The sequence below is a fragment of the Amphiura filiformis genome, chromosome 13 (assembly GCF_039555335.1).
Source record: "Amphiura filiformis chromosome 13, Afil_fr2py, whole genome shotgun sequence".
NCBI lineage: Eukaryota > Metazoa > Echinodermata > Ophiuroidea > Amphilepidida > Amphiuridae > Amphiura > Amphiura filiformis.
The window spans coordinates 63861131-63869689 of NC_092640.1; positions in this window are offsets into that span (position 1 = coordinate 63861131).

An 8559-nucleotide genomic window follows, 5' to 3' on the forward strand; every position below is an offset into this window, starting at 1 on the left:
AATAGCTTAACCTCACACTAGGAGATGTAATATTTTTCAGCGAAAAAATTGTGACCTGATCACGGATTTTTGTCTCCCAGTCACGGTTGTTTGAGGGCATGTAGAACTGTTTTCATTTTTAAGCAAAGTTAAATACTGATGGCGCTATTTATCTTAAATCTTGTTTGCATCTTTACAAGGGGTAGAAACTTGTATAATGGCATATAGCAAGGGCTTTTTTTTCCAAACTACTGTTAATCATAAAATGAAAGGAATAACTCATATTATTGGGCTAAAGTGAATATAAAATATATGTAAATAGCGCCCTCAATTTGTACACAAATATACAGTTTGCAGAATAAAAATTACTTACGACAAAAAGGCAGAAAAAGATGAAAAAATTGATAAAGAAAAGTAAATTTAAAATTTAAATTATGGGTAACTAAACAAATATATATGTTTATATATTATATGTGTGATAGCTGGTGGTATTGTAGAGGGCTAGAATAAATGAAAATTATGTTTTGTTAAATACATTAATAACTGATCACATGGAACAACCCTGCAGTAGTAATATTGAGATTGGATACAGAATTGTCTCTCCTGACCAAAAGCTGACGGTAAAATCGTTCATATGATGTTTTTGGGAATGCCCTCTGCTTCCTTTTTTCTATCCTCAATTTTGGTTTAGGTCAGACTGTTCATAATATAAGCTATAGTAAGCTTTTCGTGTGTGACCCCACCGGGGGTGTTGGAAAGTATCACCGTAAGAGTAAGAGCTTGTTAGCCTACTTTGAACATTTTGCTTTAGTCTGATCCCATCAGACACAAGGGTGTCCCCGCACGGAACGACTGTTTTATAGGAGAGAGCGGACTTGGGTTATTTTTAGCAAATTTCCCTGGCAACTTGCAGTTCAAAAACAAAACATTCCAAGCACTCACTCGGCGCAAAGTGTAACGCTTGCGATGCGCAGTGGGCGCACGGTCCAGTGATCTAATTTGATTGATCTGCGCAAATTGTTTTCATCGGCACTTGGTTGTTTTCACCGGTTTTTCATGACGTAGCTCTGTCTCGTCCTACAAGCAATACCGGTTGATATCAGTGGCGTAGATTTCTTTTTGACATTGGGGGGATGGAGTTGGAAAAAAGTATAGTCTGGCAGCACCTTTTGGCGACTGAATAAGTTTATGGTACAAAAATTTTGCTATTTTGAAGCTAAACTGATGAAATATTGTGTAACAAGTGGACTAAATGCGCGCAGAGCGCGCGAAAATTTGCACTTTTGGGGCTAAAATGGGCAAATATGAGGTTAATTTGGTCAGAAACCCATTATCAGGCGTCAACATTGGGGGGGATGATTGCATGGACCATCCCCCCCTGACAAAATATTGGGGGATAAATCCCCCCCACCGGGATCTACGCCTATGGTTGATATAAACTGAATATACTTCGATTAAAAACCCTACATCTCGTCATTCTATGAAATAAAGTTATCAGACTTTCGTCGTTCCATTCCATGAGCATATGGGTAATAAGAGTGAAATACGTTCAAGGTTGTGGGACTGATGTCTCTTTAATTGAAAATATGTTGTGTGCACATAATATGGTAGCCATATGTGAGACCATCAGAAATGGAACAAACCAAAATATCCATGACACACAATGTTATTAACGTAGCGGTAAAGGGGTCAAAACAACAGCGATGTTTTTCAAAGTATACGATACATCTAATCAATATTTTCCTTAATCATGTTAATAATAAAACAAATTTTCTTACTTGACTTTTAGTTTGTTCTCGCAAAAGAGTTGTATTATTAGAAAAAAACATCAAAATCCGCTTTTCTTGCAGACACTTTACAATGAATATTTTTCAGGGCACGGTGGCTCAGCGGTACGGGCTTTGCCCCGCAATCGGATGATTGCGAGTTCGAGCCCCGGTGGTGCCATCGTGTTGTGCACTTGGTCAAGGCGCATTACCTCACTTTCCTCTCTCTACCCAAGGATGGAATGGGGAGCTGTTATGAATATTGTCGACTGAGTAGCCTTCCGCCCAAAGATATGAGCATGCATTGGTCATTGTATGGCAGCTGACATATTATTAGCACTTTGATATATATATATATATATATTATAATGAAACACGTAAAAGGCGCTGTATAAATCTATTTTGAAAGGTACTAAAATCGCTTATTAAATGTTGAAAATGTGCTTTTACTTTCTTAGATTTTATAATAGAATAAGAAAGTTAAACTAATTAAAAAACGTAATAAAACAAATTTTGAAACGCAATAAGGCACAAAAGTTTACTCTGAATGACTCTGATCAATGAATGAATCTAATCATAAAATAGGGTATATCACTTACGTCCATATAAATGGAATATAAATAAAATTGGAATATAAAATACATCGCCTTTCTCGGTATATCCAGAAGTGACGTACAGGATAATTTCATGGTATATTATATCGCTGTACCCAACCAGGTGGTGGCCGCATTGCATTCTCTAAATTCAGTAAATTTTCATCGTCAACCGTGTAATTGAATGGGATTATTTTGACATTTTAAAACGCTTGAAATATCACAAACAAATGGGCCTATGTTAATAAGTAATATAAATACAAGCTAAAACCGTTGGGGTTCGATAATGAACCCCACAAAACTAACCAAGTATATTGAAAATGCCATACGGCCGGGCGGTTTCACAAGTTGCCGGCTCGATCATGTCATCCACCACCTGTACCCAACCTAGCAATCACTATAATTGCTTCCCTACCCGCATATGAAATTTAAGTTATTAGATAATCCTTTTTGAAATTACTATCTGCCATTATGATAATGGTTTTCATACATGTAGATGATTACGATATTGTTTGACACACGTTCAAATCAATTTTTTTGTGGCTCAATCTCTGTAAATTGTATCTAAAATAGTCAGTTATTTACAAGATATATATGTTATACAAAAGATGTTTAGGCAACAATAATGATTGGATAAAAATAAAAAATAAGAACAAAGTCAATCTTGAAGGAGGATTTCGTGATCTTAGAATCCTCTTTTTATGACATTTTTCAGTAACGAAACTCTCCTTTAAGGGCAGAGTATTAATGGGAGAGAACATGGACCTTTTCGAGCTTCATTATTTCTGAATTGTATGTCCAAAGTATATAAAACTATACATTTTTGGAAAGGAAATGAGTCAAGGAATCCCATGGTGACGTCAGATTTGTTCAAAAATCTCAAGTTTTTGAAAAAATCACAAAAATTTACTTTTTTACCCCAATTTTTTTGATTACTTAAAAAAAATCCGTTCGGAGTAAAAAAAATTCAGTTAGCTTTTCATGAAGAAGAGACATGAACTTAGGGAAGGTTTTTTATTTTTTGAAATTCGTCTCTTTTTCGAAATATTGAAAAAACATGTGAAAAAAGCCATTTTGTCACTCTATTAAGCTAAAAATTGCATATAATGGTGTATATTTTTGTTTAAAACAAAAAAAAAAAAAAAATGAAAAACCCTTCCCTAGACTTTGATGTACTCTAAAGGATAGTGCAAAAAGTTTACCTTTTGCTTGCATATTTTTCGAGTTATCTTGTCACAAAAATCGCGCAATATTGTCAAAAGTGAACTCTGAGAAATCGACGTTTTAGTAAAAAATGTCAAAATTATGCACAAAACGTCCTTCAATTTTAAAACGGTAAGACTTTCACACTTGTAAAAGCTGTATCTGGTGCATGGTCTAAATATGCATCTTTTTGCACCAATGAATCTATAATGTCTGCTTTCAGTGCGCCAAAATTCAAAATAATTCAAAAATCTAAGTGGCATTTTGACTGCAAATTTTTGTTTTGTTTACACCACATTTGCTGGCGTTAACAACATACCGAATGCGTCTTGACTGCGTTGGACATACGCGCAGAGTTGCGCCGCGTCACGCGACGCGAATCGCGCGCGTAATCACAATATTTCGCATTCGCGCATTTCTGACTCATTATTTCCCGCCAATTTACTAAGCTGTCTTGAGCCATGTGACTTTTTAGAGTTGAAAAGAGTGAAATAAATCAAGCAAAAATACGAATAAATATTAGCAAGTTGTATTTTATCAGTTTCAAGTGAAAGAATACATCTTAGTGTTGATAAATATCAAAAAATCTCGGTCGTGGACGAATGTGTCTTCCATTACTCTGGCCTTAAATGAACAAAACTGCTCTTTCTGTAAAAGGTATGATGATTTTTTTTAATAAACCAACTTAAAGGCGGGCTTAAAGGTAGGTGATCATATTGTGCTTTGCACCTCACATTGAGACCTGTACCAAAATAATCCAATTCCCAAGTTTTCAGGTAAATTGCACTAACCGTTAACGTGATTAACAACGGTCCATAGAAGGTATGCGTGGTATACCGCAATTGGGGATGAGGCTATCACTTTTTCATTCATAACATCTACACCAGGCCTTCTCAACTGGCGGCGCGCGCGCCACTTGTGGCGCTTGGAGTCAGTCGAAGTGGCGCACGAAGTGGCGCACGGTCAATTAAATATTCTTTTTCACATAAATCTTGAACAAAAAAGGGGTATAAATACCCAATCTGGGCCTTTAAAAAACCTTAAAGTCCATGAGCTTCCGGGGGCGGTGCCCCCTGGACCCCCTATAAAGCAACACTGGACCTTAACCGCTATGCATAGCCTACGCGCTACATCGCAAGGTCCCCCCTTGACATGTTGACACTTCATGATCACTACAATTTTTCAGTTGGTTTTTCAAATAAACTAGTTGAGAAGGCCTGATCTACACGGAATAATATTCAGGCCTAAAATTTCACCGGGATTATAAAAAAAAGGTGAGCTTTCTTCTGATGCAACAATCTCCATTTTGATAGGAAATATTGGGGGATGGGGCTGTCGATCAGGTCACCCATATCATGCATATTTAAAATCAAGTTCAAATTGTGAGACCATTTTTAGTAATACATTGTATTTAAGACACGTTTCTGTATTTGTATCTATTGAGGCCCTTCTCTAAATTCGAGACCTTTCACAATATTTTAGACCGCTCTCTGAAACTTTTTTCAGTATTTGAGACATTTCTCTATATTTGATGCATTTTTTTTTTGTATTTGAGACCTTTCTAGAGGAGACATTTCTCGGGACATTTCTCTGCAGTTGATATGTTTCTGTGATTTGACACCTTTCTGTGTGTTTGAGGCCTTTTCTGTATTTCAAACCCTTTTTTTGGTATAATTGAGACCTTTTCGGTTTTTGAAACCTTTCTCTACGTGTGAGACCCAGTAGCATAGCCAGCGGGGGAGGGGCAGGGGTGGAGAGTGCCCCCCCGACAAAAAAAAAAGAGAAAATAAGGAAGGCAAATGAAAAGAAAAGGGCAAGGAGCCTGTTTCCTCACCCCGATCATCATGGGCTCTAATAGTGTCAAATACTGACCATTATCCAATTGAAGCCCTTTTTGGAAGCTCTGGTCTCTGGACTTGTCATTCACTCACTGAAAAAAGACCGATAAAACCGGATCAAACTGATGCAACCACCTTTTTTTCTTTACCCTCAACACTTTTATTTTGCCCCCCAAAAAAAAAAAAACGCTGGATACGCCCCTGCTTTTGTGATCATTCTCAGTTTTGAAACCTTTGAGACCCTTCTCTGTTTTTGAGACCTTTCTCTGTTTTTGAGATCTTTCTATAATGTGAAATCTTTAGGAGTCACCATTTGGTCGCCCAAAGAGCTGGAAGTTGATGCGGTATAGAGATGCATTCATGTCTCATTAAAGATATAGACAAGATCCGCTAGTTACAAATATGCAGACATAAAAACTTTGAGTTACCAATGTGTCGATCCCAACAAGACACATTTCCTAAACATCAGTGCAAATTGCGTTTAATTAGGTTCGGCCTCCATATTCGATGGCTACAAAGAGACTAATAATGTAATGCCTATCACCGTGCATTTCGTTCCCTTCATACTCTTTAATCGGTGAACATTCTGCCATTTATATGAAGGCACCATATAGCTGATTTATGTTGACTTATTCCCAGAAATCTAACATGATATTATATTATAAATTAGGCCGTTTGACGAATTTTCAACACTAAGAAGTTTTACGGTCCACATTATTTCGGTAAAAGGTTTTTTATGATGCCAGGACTTAAAGGAGGATGGATTTCGTGATCCTATCATCCTCTTTTCATGACATTTTTCAGTAGATATCCACGAAAAAAGCTTATTCCGAAAATTTCAGTTGATTACGATCTTGCGTTTGCGAGTTATGCATGATCTAGTGTATTACACTGCTCCATAGGCCACTGTTGTAATTTTGTTCTGGTATACCAGAACAAAATTCAAATTCGGCGATATTTTTGATATACGAATTAATCTGCAAGAAATTTTTGGAACATAAACATGATGTAGCCAGATGTATCCAGCGATATAAAAGTATCAATTCTGTTTTTTTTTTTTTAGAAAGTGGGGGGATGAGGCTGTGGATCACTAAATGCCCTTTTAAGGGACTTTTTTGGGGAAGTGGGGCAAGGCAAATATCAAGGGAGGGGGACAAACTGTATAATGTCCAAAATTGGCTAAAAGGTACACTGTATATTAACAAATGCATACAAATCTTGAAAATCGTGGCAGCCAGACTTCTCAAGGGGCATGATGGTATGGTGGCAATATGACTTGCTTTGATCGTGATCTAATTGCAATTTCAAGCCCATTTATTATTGGTAAAATTTATATAAGGTTCCAAGTAGAATTTCGTCCACTGTTTGGGGGGATGTAACAGAATTTCTTTGTTTTAGTATTCAACTATTTATTGATCCCCATGTCACAGGTGAAACATTACATACTGTTAAATAACACAAACCATTTACAATCATGGATTTATTAAGGGATCTAAAATGAGCGTGTATTGCATTTCGACAGTATTTTGTGAGACATGAGAGCACCTCAGACCTATCAATTGCATTCTGAATCTGAAGCATGTCTTTCTGATATCAAATAATTTTCATTTTTGAAAATCACAATATAATACAAATTTTATGACAAATTATAAAAATTTGATATTTTTCAAATTTTGATATATAACAGTCCTCGAAGTAAATTATATAAATCTAATGACATATTCTTAAAGTGTATGTAGCAGGGAGGAAAAGCCGACGATCAATTGAAAATGTTGACCTTTCATATTGAAGATATGGATTTTTTCCCAAAAAGACCTAATTTTTTTTGGTGTTTTGGGAAAAAAATCCATATCTTCAATACTTAAAGGTCAAAATTTTCAATTGATCGTCGGCTTTTCATCCCACCTACATACACTTTAAGTATAAATCATCAGATTTATAAAGTTTACTTCAAGTACTGTTAAATATCAAAAATATAAATTTTAATGATTTGCCATAAAATGTGTATTAAATTGCTAATTTCAAAAATCAAAATTATTTGATATCAGAATGACATTCTTCGTATTCAGAATGCAATTCGATATGTCTGATGTGCTCTAATGTCCCACAATAAATACTGTCCAAATGTTCATACCCCAGCCCTTAAGAAAATGCAACTACAGTTGTTTCAGATTCAAGTATTGGATATTTATTAAATGGATAGATATGGTACTTCTTACAATATTTTCATATTGCACTTTTGTGGATATTTTTAGTATCCTACCAGCATAAACATAACTGATATTGAACACACACAGTAGTTTGTCATGAAGTAAGGTTTGAAATAAATTCAAATACAACAATAAGTGGTTCATGTAGTAAATAAATGTATATTAAGCTGATTTTTTTGTGAGTGCCCCTCCCACTTTCAAAAACCTGAATCTGCCTTGTTTAGTGATATGCATGATATCAATGTGATATCACTTTAACTGCTGTAACCAGTTAGCACTCTTGAATCATCAAATTATGTTTATAAGGTAAAGTTACATCGAATTCTGGAAATAAAATTTGCAACTTATATGCGACAGTTGCGTCCAGTAACTTCATCAGGCATCTGATTGATCGTGTGACAAACGACGGCGAAGATTTTGCAAAGCTTGGTCCGAGGCATGCGGCAGTTGGATCAGATGCCTGATGAAGTTCAGAGTTACCGGACACAACTGTCGCATGTAAGTTGCAAATTTTATTTCCAGAATTCGATTTAACTATACCTTATATGTTATTTACTGGATGACTAATCTACACCAAGATATCAAATTATGTTCTTGATCAATCTATTTGTTCAATATACTGTAAAAGTAGGAATTTTCGTGAGGTTTTTATTTTCGCGAATTTTCACGAGTGGACATAAAATCGCGAAAATAAAAACTCGCGAAAATAACCTTTTGCATTAGGTTTCTATTGTATCAATATCAAAACCGTGAAATATAATTCTCGCGCAATTGACAAAATCTTCAAAATCGCAAAAATATCTTCTCGCGAAAATATTGACTTTTACAGTATTTGTCCCAAATATGAAAAGCATGAAAGCAAACACAGCGCTGTCAGTTTTTTGGGAATTGCTTGGCGTGAGATATTTTCTAAAATGCATCAGTTTCGCCCTTCGTGCTTTTGCAATGCAGGATGTGTCTACTCTCTCAA